This window comes from Bombus fervidus, chromosome 17 (assembly GCF_041682495.2).
Source record: "Bombus fervidus isolate BK054 chromosome 17, iyBomFerv1, whole genome shotgun sequence".
Lineage (NCBI taxonomy): Eukaryota > Metazoa > Arthropoda > Insecta > Hymenoptera > Apidae > Bombus > Bombus fervidus.
Genome location: NC_091533.1, coordinates 7,715,680 through 7,729,305, shown reverse-complemented (window position 1 = coordinate 7,729,305; position 13,626 = coordinate 7,715,680). Strand labels below are relative to the sequence as shown.

The window sequence follows — 13,626 nt, the reverse complement described above, 5'->3', positions numbered from 1 at the left end:
TGTTTGGAAATTACAGTCATTTAAGAATATTTGAAGATTAAAAAACATAATATAGAGTTACTATGTCTTGAAATTTGACGACCGATCAATAAAAAATCACATTACTCCACCGAAAAACGGATTGTCTCAATAACTGAAATTGATATCCATATCTAGAAAAGCGAACATCAGTGGATTTTTACTACCTGAACCGAAGCTTAACCTACAAAAGCGAGAATTTTAATACCGGAAGTTATTACCAGCGTCCGTCCAAGTATTTAGTCGAACATTATGAACGGTTTTATTACGATAGGATTACCTTTTCTTCCTTCTCCCGCCCAGTGAAATGACACTCGAGGAGAAAAGAGTCCGTGATTTAGAACTAAGTGAAGTCTTTATGAGAATTTTTAGCATCGAGTGGCCTAGCTTAATGATCACTGGCAGATTAAACGCTAGTTGGCTAACGGTTTTGGTCGATAAAATTGGTCTGCAAAGGGTCAAGAAGGGAGAGGTACCTTTTCTCTATCGATTCTCGTTGCTGCTGCCAGTTCAGCTTGCCTTCTAGAGAACTTTATCAATGGCCAATTCCTAACTCTCCTTCCTTCTTTTCTTCCCTGCCGTATTTTAATACGAGCCGGGAACAACCAGCCAGGAAAACAATGGTACTTCAACCAACGTACTTCGGAACTTTGTTTTTAAACATATACTCTCTCCTTCTTTTCTCTGCCTCTCCCTTTGTCTCTTAAAGTATTTGAATGTAAGTAAGCGAATGTTGGAGACTTTTGGAGTTTCGTTTTTTGACGAATGTTAAGGGCCACTTCATGCATATATAATATAATTTTTGTTGGACATTTTACAGTAGATATTTGATTATATGCGTTGCTGGTAACAGGTTCGTTAAATCGGTTGTTAAATTCAATTATTATTACAAACGCTTCATTGAAAAACAAGAGTATTTGCAAACTCTTTATAGCCATTCTATACAAGTATATCCAATCGCGTTTACTCGACAAATTTCTCAGATTCAAGAGAAACACGAAAGAATCGTCATTGATGTGCAATATTACACTAAATTGTTGCCTTTCAGTCAAACAAAAGAGATCGTCATAGAAAAGTTTGACAATTGCAACGAAGTGATACATATAATCCCAATAGCTTTTCTTTTTCCTTCAAATTCCTCCCACTATAAATCTTTTATTTCTAATCTACACAAATTTTATTTCTAATCTACAAAAAGACACCACCATTTTATTTTGAACGGTCGTTTGATTGAAAAGAATTACGCGACGATCGTCCGATCGGTTGAATTGGTAGAACGAGATAAGTGCGTCGGCGTGTAGAACAATCACGTAAACGAGATGACAGGAGGGTGCAAACATCCAGGGCCAGAAACATCCTGCCTTCTTATGTTCGCTGGTTTCAGTGTCATTCACACGATCTTAACGTCATTTAACTCGACAAGGTCCTTACGGTGAAACCGCGCGTTTTCTTTACACTCGGCCTTCTTCGTGTTCCTCCTCGACGCGACGACTTGGTCGCTTTGCTCTATGAATGAGGCGCGCACTGAGCATTCATCCCTATTTGCGTTTGGGAGCCACTCCACAGTGAACGCGAGCAGCAAATTAGACTCTCGGAGAATATTTTTCGTTTGGAACGACTAAGATATCTAAAGAGAATTAGATCTGTAAGATTCTGATTAGATATTTTTACGATAAAATTTCTACAAAAAATTTTAATTCTCAAAAGCATGATTCGTTCGAGTGTAAATTAACTTTGAAATTTCCAATTTATGTACCATAAAACAACATGGAAAAATTATTTTCTGAAGATATTTCATCTCTTCGTGTTTTTTTAGAAATTTGTTGCTATATATGATGGATTATAATTGTCATAGCTGCAATTAAGTTCTACTGTCTTAATTGTGATGATATGAATAAAATGAACATATGAATAAAAATATGCAATCTAGTAATCACTATACATAATTGGACTGAAATTGCCACTATAAGCAGAAGAGTGATATTTTCTATGAATATGAATCGTAGAGAGAGAGAGGGATAGATAGATAGATAGATAGAGAGAGAGAGAGAGATAGAGAGAGAGAGAGAGAGATAGAGAGAGAGAGAGTGTGTGTGAGAGAGAGAGAGTGAGAGAGATAGATAGATAGGTAGATAGAGATAGAGGTAGAGATAGAGATAGAGATAGATAGATAGATAGAGAGAGATAGATAGAGAGAGAAAGAGAGAGAGAGAGTGAGAGAGAGTGAGAGAGATAGAGATAGAGGTAGAGATAGAGATAGAGATAGATAGATAGATAGATAGATAGATAGATAGATAGATAGAGAGAGAGAGAGAGAGAGAGAGAGAGTGAGAGAGAGAGAGAGTGAGAGTGAGAGAGATAGATAGATAGGTAGATAGAGATAGAGATAGAGGTAGAGATAGAGATAGAGAGAGAGAGAGAGAGAGAGAAAGAGAGAGAGTGAGAGAGAGTGAGAGAGATAGAGATAGAGGTAGAGATAGAGATAGAGATAGATAGATAGATAGATAGATGGAGAGAGAGAGAGAGAGAGAGAGAGAGAGAGAGAGAGAGAGTGAGAGTGAGTGAGTGAGAGAGAGAGAGAGTGAGAGAGAGTGAGAGAGATAGATAGATAGGTAGATAGAGATAGAGATAGAGGTAGAGATAGAGATAGATAGATAGATAGAGAGAGATAGAGAGAGAGAGAGAGAGAGTGAGAGAGTGAGAGAGAGGGAGAGAGAGAGAGTGTTCTTCACAAATGCGTATGAGTGGTAGCCGTCAGGCTATTGAAAAATGAAAGAAAAAATACAGACGAGTATGCATTTCAACCTAGTGCTATCTTCGATATGAAACCCATGGCAGAGCGAATGTACCCTTTCTACGAAAGCGTAATGACGGAAACTTGTTACGGGATATGCATGTAATGAGACTTCTATTGATTTGTTACTATGCATGTAATGGATCAAAGCAGTATTCATCTAAAAATTGAATGCCAAAATGTATGATTTGCTTTGTCCGAGCGTGCATAGATCATTTCTGTTTATTTAATTGTTAACACGAGTATATTAATTACAATCTATTATCTATATAATCTACTAAGCTTCGTGGCTATATTTGGATAAATTTTGCTTAAAACGAAAGCATTTTAAAATAACGAGACTTTTAAATTATTCTATTTATTTATTTTTTAAAAAGTACATCTGATGCAACTGTCAGAGTAGATATATTAACGTTTGTTAGCAAACACGTTTAAACCATTACAGAATGAAATAAGGAATTTTTTCATCTGATAGGTAAATAATGAAAAGACTCTAGGAAAAATCGTTTGTTTATTGAGGATCAGAATTCATACCTTAGTCAAGACGGCCATTAACTGTACAAATGTAAATAGTCGGACCTCAATAATCCTAAGGAATTGTCTGAAAACTAAGCATTTTTATTTTACCGTTAGGGTCCTTAACTGTTATAAAACACCTTTAAGCTGAGAAATTCCTTATGGTTATTGCTCCATCAGGTGGAAATGAGAAAGTCGGGTTTTCCCCATGTATAACGGTAATTTCTAACGGTAAGCGACCGGTGCTGGGGCGACTAACACCCAGCAATAAATTTCCTCTGCAACAACATCGTCACCGAACTTCACTGGCTTGTCATCCTTATTCTCTATGTCTACAAAGTTGTTGCAATAAAGTGTAAATTGTAACCTGTTAACTCAGTGTTATAATCAATTCAATCAACTCTATTATTCTAAACGAAATAGGGGATCGATGATCTCGTGGCGTCGAATCGTAACGAGAATTTACGAATCCCGTTGACGCGCTTCCTCGCGATCGCGTCTCTTCGCGAACGGTCGAACAGTGTTATATTTTCGATTCAAACAAAATTAAATTGTCGAATAATAATATTTGTTAGTCTCTAATTTAAGATAAAAGATTAACAATTCGTAAGTAATTTTCGATGAGAAGGCTTGTAAATCGACTGTGCAATAACGATAGGAACCGTGAATATGCCAGACGGGAAACACGTTGGGAGCTGCATTAGAATCTCTCCCCGTCTTTGCGTTCGTCTAGGACAACCGTAGCTTCCAATTATCTCGCGACACTACCCCTTTATTGCGCGCTCCCTCGTCGTTCATCCATGCGGTTCTCGTCGTTCCTAAACGAGCCGTCGTACTTGATAAAAGGATGTCAACCGCCGCTTTTAAGCGCCGTCATTGTACTTCTTAGCGAGTTAAGAAGGTAATTTATCATTTTGATCGTCGCAAAAATATCGATAATTTTCGCAAGCATGGTACTTGTTATAATATTTAATGGATAAAATATATTCCTTTAATTAAAATTTACGACAATATAAATTTGCATAAACATCTGCGGACCACTTGTCGCTCTAACAATCGACATCGATATTATCTAACATTAGAAGGCGATTTAAATATTATTTCCATACATTAACAATTAAAATTTGTCTAATTTATCTTTTCAACCCTTCGTCTCTAAATTCTTCTATTTCCACCGTTCCATGAAATATCGTCACCTACGGAGCCAGTAATGATCTTAAAAATTCGCGGGTCATCCTAACGAAGTACGACGTAAGTGCAATTCGCTTTAGGTGACCGATCGTGCTCAGAATCGAAACATCGTGTTCGTCTAGCTGCCTCCGGATTTTCAGCCGCCTCCAGGTTCGATGACATCGAACAGAGCCGACGATTCACCTTTTTCGATCCCACTCTACCATGACTAATCTAGGTTTCCGTAACGCCTGGCAAAAGACGGTCCGGTAACTGTCGCAGCTTCTTTTGGCTGCCGATCACGTCTTGACCGCACCTTGTCCCATCGAATCCACCCTCAGAGGTTGCTGGTCAACGTACCGTGAAGCAGCTTGATTGTCCATATTGTCCAGTCGCGCTAAGTTATGGAGATTCCTAATGCTAACCGGGTCGTTCTTAACGCGTCGCCGCCCTATCAAAGGATTCAACTTTATTCGAGTATACGGTTAAATATGAAGATTACGAAAAAAGAATGTTATATACGGTACAAATGTACAGACTATACAAAGTATTAGCATATGCCCTTATTTTTTAATGAAGCGTTTTTTTTTTCTTTTTTTTTTTTTTTTTTATCAAACAGACATTTCATTTGTAAAGTATCAGATTTTGAGAAGAAATAGAAAACCCGAGCATAGACGTATATAGAAATAAGCGGACAGGCGAAATTCGCGGGAAGAAGTACTAATCTAGCTGACTGTACATAAACGATGTACAGAGGAGGCCCTACGTGGCGGTACGTAATATTCAAGCCAAGTGCTCGTGACTACGTTCCGCTTTTATGTACGAGCTAGACGGGGTGCTAAGCTTGTCCACCGCCACCCTCTACAGTCGCCGCAACCACTTGAATTAATCGTGGCGCGTTGCGAAAATAATTATTGCTCGTCGCTTGCCTCGCGTGCGAGCCACGATAATTAACGTTTACACGTCGCGCTCTTAAGCGTTTAAGCTGCGTTTCTTTTCTCGTGTTGCGAGTTACCAACCTCGTCGAAGCGTGATTTCGTTCTTTCTTTCCTTCGCCACGTTTCGAAACGTTTATTACTTTTTTCCTCCATTTCTTTTGTGTTTTACTTCGTTATTTTCTCCATTCTCGACGGAATTTCCTATGTGAGTGTAGAGAAGATTGTATATGTATTGTATACAGTGATTGTTGCAGATATTGATTAATGAAAACATACACTGGCTGGAAAACTTACATCGGTTGGAAAAAGTCTCGTTTCATTGCGAAATTAATTAAATGCCTTTCAGGAGGTTCTAAGCCATTGTAAGTACCGTTAGACAGTGCTGCAGTAGTTTGTATATTATTTACTGCCGTTTTTGTTGTTCTTCAGGTACGTTTTACTGTCTAATAAAGCAGCAAGGCACCGTTACTTTTGGTTTAACAGAATTAAGTTAAAGACGATTATTCGGAATTTTGAGTGGCCGTCCATTTATGGCTCGGACAGGCCCTATCCTTTCTTTAGAAAATTCCGAATTACATGTCCTCTCCGAGCTGTAAACTTAATGACCCCCAGGTCAGAAAAAGACCCTAGCCGGAAAACCCCCACGATGAACGACGAAACCCAACAGCTGGTAGGGAGAATCAGCAGCGTAGGAAGACAGTTCATTAGACATCGTACCGTGCGGGTGAAATACTTCACTCTCACATCTTACACATTACTTTTATGTAACAAGTGCAAATACAGCGCTAGATTAATCTAACACTCGATCTATTAAACCTTCTCCACCTTAAGCGTTAAGTCATTCGAGGTACGCGATATCGATCGATCGGTTTGACCTTGTTGAGATTATTAGATGTGTGAACAAAAGAACGCGTAGATAAATTGTAAGATAGAAAATATATTTTAATACAGAAGTGTACATACATCTCGAAATATAATTCGAGCTGGTCCAGATCCGCACGCTAGCAGTGTTACCTATGATTGAAAGCACTGAAGCCATCGTCGCCTGTCTACAGTTTATGGTTTGCCTTCGTTCCAGTCCTTTATCTATACGCTGTCGATGGCTTCGGTGCTTGAGGAAACTAAAAGACCAGATGTAGAGTTTTCTTAGAAGTGGTGACCACTTCGACACTCTAACCATCCACATGCTATATTTTTATTCTTTTATTCTTTAAGCTATAATATTTTACCAAATGTCCTTCTGGACAAATTGTAAAAATTTTAACAAATAATCAATAAAAAAAAAAAAAAAACTTCGACACTCTCCCTAAAAACTCTACATTCACGAAATATTTTCTTTAGCCATATAATTTCTTTCGCTCTTGCGGCAGCATTGACATACTCAGCTTCTGTCGTAGATAGAGTTATACATTGTTGTCGCTTACATTGCCATGTAATGGCCGTATTCGCACACTTACATACAACGCCTGATATCGACTTTCTTGTTTCTTTTGGTTTTTCTACAAGAATTCACGTCTTATTTTGTTGGTGCGATTTTATTTCATCGTGCATAGCTGTTTCCCCTAACTCTTTCTTTTCGGATCTCATCGCTTCATTAAACTCCACCGGTATTTTTTCCGCTACATACGTTATTGAGCTAGCATAAAAATCGGTTCGTTTGATCTTATCTCTATCTCTCAATTGTCTCACATTCTCGTTAGTTACATGAGGTTGTTTTTCATGTTCACTCTCTGCACTTTCATACGTACATGCTCTATCGCTCTGCGCACACATATCTTCGCGCTCGACAATTTTCGGTAAATTTAAATTAACAAATTTCGCAGTTTCTAGTTAGGGCTTAAATATTACGTCACGGCTTAATGTTACATTTCTTACGGTCGGCACATACACTCGATACCCTCCGTCCGTTATCTATATAGCCTATCAAATATCCTTTGTTTGTAGCTCCTGACTCGATTATCCAAACCTCATGGTTTGCCGCATGTATCGTTGAGCTGCTTCCTAATGAACCAATTTCGCTGTGATCTCGATTTTGATTTTTGGGTTGCTGGTTGTCTCTACTGTTGTTTGCTTCATTATTTTAAAGCAATTTTTACTGATGTGGCCTTTCCTTTTGCATATAAAGCATCTAAAACAATCCCTTTTTAGATGGCCAACTTTTCCACAGTTGAAACAGCTTGGTCCTTGTTTCTCATATTCATGTTTACTTGACTGCTTCTGCTGTTCCCTTTTATAATTGTTACGTTTTTTTACCAGCGCCACTGATGTTTCCTGGTCGTCTTTCTCCCATATGATTTCTTCTGCGATCAGCATGGTACTAAGTCTGTCTAAGGTCTTCTTTCCTTCTTCCACCGAATGCCACGCACTGTGAAAATGGTCAAATTTGTTAGGTAACACCGATAAAATGCGCGTTATCAGCATTTTCTCGCCAATTTCATTCCCAAGGGCTTTCATCCTCGCCGCTATCAGTTCCAACTTTGACAAGTTGTGCGAGACACTTTTAGATTCTTCCCACTTAAAATTCAAGAACTGCCTCATATTTAGATTCTCACCTGAATTCATGTTATATACTGCATTCAACTTTTTCCACATTTCATGTGCTGTTGTGCAGCATAAAAGACGATCCAACGGTTTCCTTCCTACCGAGGTCACAATTAATTTTCTCGCTAATCGATCTGCCTTCAAAAATCTTTCACGGGCGATTCCTTCTTCCGCGCTGTTACCTGGATGACACAGATTCCCTTCACACACGTTGATCAAGTCGTCATCTTCCTCCAAAAGTGTACGCATGGCAAAACGCCACTGGAGCCAGTTTTCTTCGCCACGTAACATTTCGATCTTCGCACTTGCTGATTCCATTTTAGCACTATCGCTTACTTTACTAGGCACAATACTTTAACAATTTATTCACTTCGCGTTGCTACCTTACAATTTACAGCCCTGAGCCCATAACCTGTTGAGATTATTAGATGTGTGAACAAAAGAACACGTGGATAAATTGGGAGGTAGAAAATATATTTTAATACAGAAGTGTACATACATCTCGAAATATAATTCGAACTGGTCCAGATCCGCACGCTAGCAGTGTTACCCTATGACTGAAAGCCCTGATGCCATCGTCGCTTGTCTACAGTTTATGGTTTGCCTTCGTCCCAATCTTTTATCTATACGCTGTTGATGGTTTCGGTGCTTGAGGAAACTAAAGGACCAGATGTAGAGTTTTTTTAGAAGTGGTGACCACTTCGACAGACCGGTTGCTCCTTAGTCGAAAATTCACAACAATGATTGAATTGAAATTTAAAGATGAATTAGGGATTCTGCATGGATGTCACCCAGGAAGAAAATGGTACATTCTGCTCATCCCTAATGTCCAAACCTTCTCTTCTTTTACGATTATTAATTTTATATTTCTTTATTAATTTAACCTTTTAGCTGCTTCTATAATATCATTATTTCAACAAGAAACGAAAAATCTTGTATGCCCTTAACACAATTCCAATCTTATGCGAAACGAAAGAAAAAAAGGCAATGGAAAGAAGAGAGAAACCATACTTCTTACGTTTATTTGAACCTTCCTACTTCTAATAATTCCTCTGACCACTAATTTTTTCTTCTTAATTTAAACTTATTACTTCTCCTATCATACTATTATCCCAATTAAAAATTCCAACCTTTTTTAGAATAAAAAGCAAAAGACCTTTCAACAATGTAGGAGAAACTACGTTTCTTACGTTCATTTATCCTTTTTACCTCTACTTTTTATTATCGCTAATTTTTCATCTCCTCTTTAATTTATACCCTGTTAAATTAACTCTTATTATATTATTATTATTCCAATTAAAAATTAAAATTTTGTCTGTTCTTAATACAATCCCATCTGTCTGAAAGTAAGAAAGAAGAAGCCACGGAGAAAGAAAAAGAATTCAAGAAAATGAAGATAAACCGTGTTTCTTACGTTTATCTAACGCGTAAAAATTCGAAATCCGTGCGCGAACCAGCACGTTGCCACGTTGAACAGAGTTTCCTTTATCGTGGCTGAATATTCATACAGTTAAATGGGATTTTTCTTCGCACGGAAGAAGCGAGAAAGAAGTTTCCCGTGCGGGCGTTCTCTCGCGTGTACGTAAAACAGCTATCAGTTTAATTTCTTAGCAAGAACAAGCCGGATAATCGCGCGGCAGTCTGCAAGTAGAATTAACCCGTCAAGCGTCAGTCGTTGGTAAGGTAACGCGGTCAGATAAGGGGATAGAAAAATGTTTTGCTATTTCTGCCTTGGCACCTTGAAACCGATTTCGCGTCTGCTTCATGGTAAACGCGCGCTTAGTGGAAAATGCAACACGTAACTTGATAATTCCCGTCTTGGAGCTCGATTTGAGGTTGATACTTGCACTTGTGCAAACGATCGCTTATTATTTACGTGCACACGAGAAGCTGCTATCAAGAAGAGAAACGATTCTCGTTTAGATACGCAGCCAGAGTCATGGTAAAATTATTGCAACGATTGAACGTCTGCGAGTGTCGGAGTCAAGTTACGTTTGATGTTATACGTTGAAGATTGAGAATCTAATTATGAAATTGTAATACTGTTCGTTCAAGAGAATTTTCCTTTTTTAATATTTCTTCGTACCCCTAATTAAGTAAGATTAATTGATGTAGCATAGTTGCGTATTCAAATTTCGATAAAGAACGTGGTTTGGAGAGGGCTCGTTTTGTTCACACGTCGGAATCACATACCAGATATTAGTTTCTACGAAACACGACACGACAGAACTATTCTCATTGCAAACCAACGCTAGTAATGTTCTCAGTCACGTATCTGTATACTTTGACTACGTACGTGAGTACAGGCTCGTTCACAAATTGTTACAACTTTCATCGTTTACGTACTAAAACATTCTAACTATCAAGATACGTTATAATTAAATCGTAGATATATTTACGCAACTCTATATTTTTTCGAATATAGTTAAGAAAACGGAATCTAGAGAATGCTTTTATCAAGCAAATATTATAACCGTTAAGGTTATTCGATATATGTGGAAATCAAAGAAACGCGTTTGTAAATTGTAAGGTATTGAAAGTATATATTTATTGTGAATGTAAAGTACAAAGTGTGGAATACAGTGTAAGCTAGTCCAGATCCGCACGCTAGTGTCACGGATCAAATTTCTGCTTAGCACGTCTTACGCCAGGTGCGCTGGTCCTTGCGAGATTCCTCATAGTCTGGGCGCCAAGATCTATCCATTGTTACACTGACCCGCAACAAGCCTAAGGAGATACCGTAAACCGAATCTGTTCAGTTTCATTTCTCTTCGCATAAACATTTTCGGTTTACGGATGGTCCTCATGTTTGTTGCACGCTCTTACCTATTACGGAGAAAGCGGATCTCTGACGAGATAACGGACTTTTCCCATGAACAAGGATGCCCATATCTGGTTTTCTTTGTCTTTACAACTTCTTTTATTAACCAATGGGCATCGCGGATCATTACCCTCACTTTTCTACCGAAAAGTGTGGACGACGAATCCGCGTTCTGAGTTCAAAAGGGCACACCCACACCGAGCTTTCTTCCTTGATGGTACGAGACAGATCCGAACAGTTCTTCTTGCGATCTTTTGTAGTAAAAAACCAAACTGTGAGAAATAAACTCGATTTCATACTGAACCTTTTGTATTCACTTAAAAAATTACGCGACACTAGCAATGTTACCCTGAGACTAAAAAAGCGCTGAAGCCAACGTCGCACGTGTGCCACTTATGGTCTGTCGTCGACGCATTTTTTGCCTATGCGCTATCGATGACCTCGGAGCTTGAGAAAGCCGAAGACCAGATGTAGAGTTTTCCTAGAAGTGTCGATCACTTCAACAATAACGAATACTATACTCTATATGTTTTAAGGTACTATGCGCGTTCTGTGCATTTTTGCAACTTTAAACGTTTCGTACATGTGTAAAAATCTGCAGTCTAATTATAACAGACGCAGCATTATTTCTGTTTGCATGTAAAAGTTTGCTCGAACTAAATTTCTGACTAATTGTAAGTCAGAGGAAAAGCTGCGTTTTATGAAACATTCGTATATCACTCATGAAAAAGACTGTAGCACCTTACGGAAGCGCAAGATGGTCGGAGGTTGGTTTAAGGCGCGGTAAGGCGGGTCGAGTTAAGGTTAGGCAGGGGATGTTTCCTCGCAATTACGCGAAGCTACATCCTCCCGTTGCTTTATAGACCGTCGGTTACTGGAACCGCCGCCCATCCTCCTGGATTCCTCGGTTGCTTACGATCCGACAAATATCCTTAAGGACTATCCGAATCGTACGTTTTCGCCTCTACGTACGATTAAAGCGAATACTAATGATACATGGAATGAAAATTTTTCTTGCTTCGTAATTGCTCTGTAACGAACTTTACAATTAAGTGATAAAATATATTAATTATGTTTTTACGATGAATTTCTATTAATCAATGAAAGATTAATTAAAAAGAAGCATTGAAAATTCATTGATAATACAAACGTGTTTTATTCTTTCATTGAGATAATGTCGAACTTCATATATCTGCTACGCTCATTCATCAGAGTTAGTTTCATTGTTGCTTATTCTGATCTTTAAAAAACTTGTTCGAAAGACATAAGAAAATAATCGTTATAATTATTATTCATTATTCCAAAATAGTATAAAAAGTATTCTAGGAGCCTTGTAATAACTTCAATAAAAAATGCTCCGTATTGGTATGCTATGAAGAAACGTTTGAACGGGCCGATGATGAAACAGAGATTCCTAGTTGTGTAGCATATTACCAGTCACCAACGAATTCGTGTCACGTAAACTGATATTCGCGGCGCAGAATGCGCGATTAATTGATAATTCTAACCGGTTTACGAAGCTCGCGGTGACGTCGCTCGTTCGCGAATTACATTACAACCGCGTCACGCGTTCCGGAGTTTTCACGCTCGTGTCGCGTCCCCCTTTCGACCCATCCAGCGAAAGAGAGACGATTTAATACGAATACACAATACCGTTGTTACGGATCCCTGCCAACTTACAAACCGACCAATCTTTTCCAACACGCGACGACTTGCTCCCGCGACTGATTGTATTTCACGCGTCGTTTCCCTTTCTCATTTCTTCTTCCTCTTCCCTCTAGCTACACTCACCCCTCACATTTTTCTAACTGCACCCCTTAACAAAGGGATCTCGTAACTGTTGAGCAAATTAACCCCTTGACACTCGCGTAAAAATTGATGAGTTTTTCTATTTTTAGAGTGCAATTGTTTCTTTCTTAACCATCCACATGCTATATTTTATTTATTTCTATTTATTTTTATTTTTTTATTTTTTATTCTTTTATTCTCTAAGCTATAACATTTTACCAAATGTCCTTCTGGACAAATTGTAAAAATTTAATAAAACAAATAAAAAAAAAAAAAAAAAAAAAAAAAATTGTTTCTTTCTATAGCAACAACATAACTCAAAAATCACGATCTTCTCTTCCAATTTATACATACAACCCCAAATTAACCCCTTGACACTCGCGTAAAAATTGATGAGTTTTTCTATTTTTAGAGTGCAATTGTTTCTTTCTATAGCAACAACATAACTCAAAAATCACGATCTTCTCTTCCAATTTATATATACAACCTAATAATTGAAAGGAAAGTTTCTTAATTATTGACGAGGGATTCGTTGCAATGCTATACACATACTTTTCATACATTTCCATCTTTCATTGTCGTATACTGATTTTTATACGTTTATTGGAAGATGCAAAAATGCACGACATGCATGTAACATACGGAAATACGAAAATAAACCTACTAAACATGGTACTTATTGTGTCAGTTGATAAGTAAAACGATTGTCTACATAGATTCTATTTTTTTAATTGCATCCATAAAAATATGAATTTGCACAAATACGCAAGTTTAATCGTCAGAATTGCTTACTGTAAGATTACAACGAATAAATCACTGTAAAAACGTAGCAATTACACCACGTGAGGCCTAGAGCGCGTAAAGGGGTTGGCGTACACCCCTCTCTATTGGTGATCGACTTCTGTTCCCCGCGGATGGACGCTGGCAGCTTCTGTCGTGCCATTCTGTTCTCATATCTCTCGGCTATCATTCCGTGCGATTAAACAGAGACCCCAGGAGAGTTGAAAGTTTCGGAGGGGGGGGGGGGAATGGCTGAGAAA

The 13,626-nt window shown here is 38.2% G+C and overlaps 2 long non-coding RNA genes across 2 annotated transcripts in view; one reads left to right on the top strand and one right to left on the bottom strand.

Annotated features, from left to right (window-relative positions):
* Positions 1-6,167, top strand: part of LOC139996302 (uncharacterized) — an 80,155-nt gene extending 73,988 nt beyond the window's left edge. Inside the window, exons 4-5 of the long non-coding RNA XR_011802187.1 lie at positions 5,691-5,798; positions 5,866-6,167. This is a non-coding gene — a long non-coding RNA (uncharacterized lncRNA). The remainder of the gene's footprint in view (positions 1-5,690; positions 5,799-5,865) is intronic.
* LOC139996306 (uncharacterized) overlaps positions 1-13,626 on the bottom strand; it is a 58,114-nt gene that overhangs the window by 14,495 nt on the left and 29,993 nt on the right. The gene's annotated exons all lie outside the window — the stretch shown is intronic.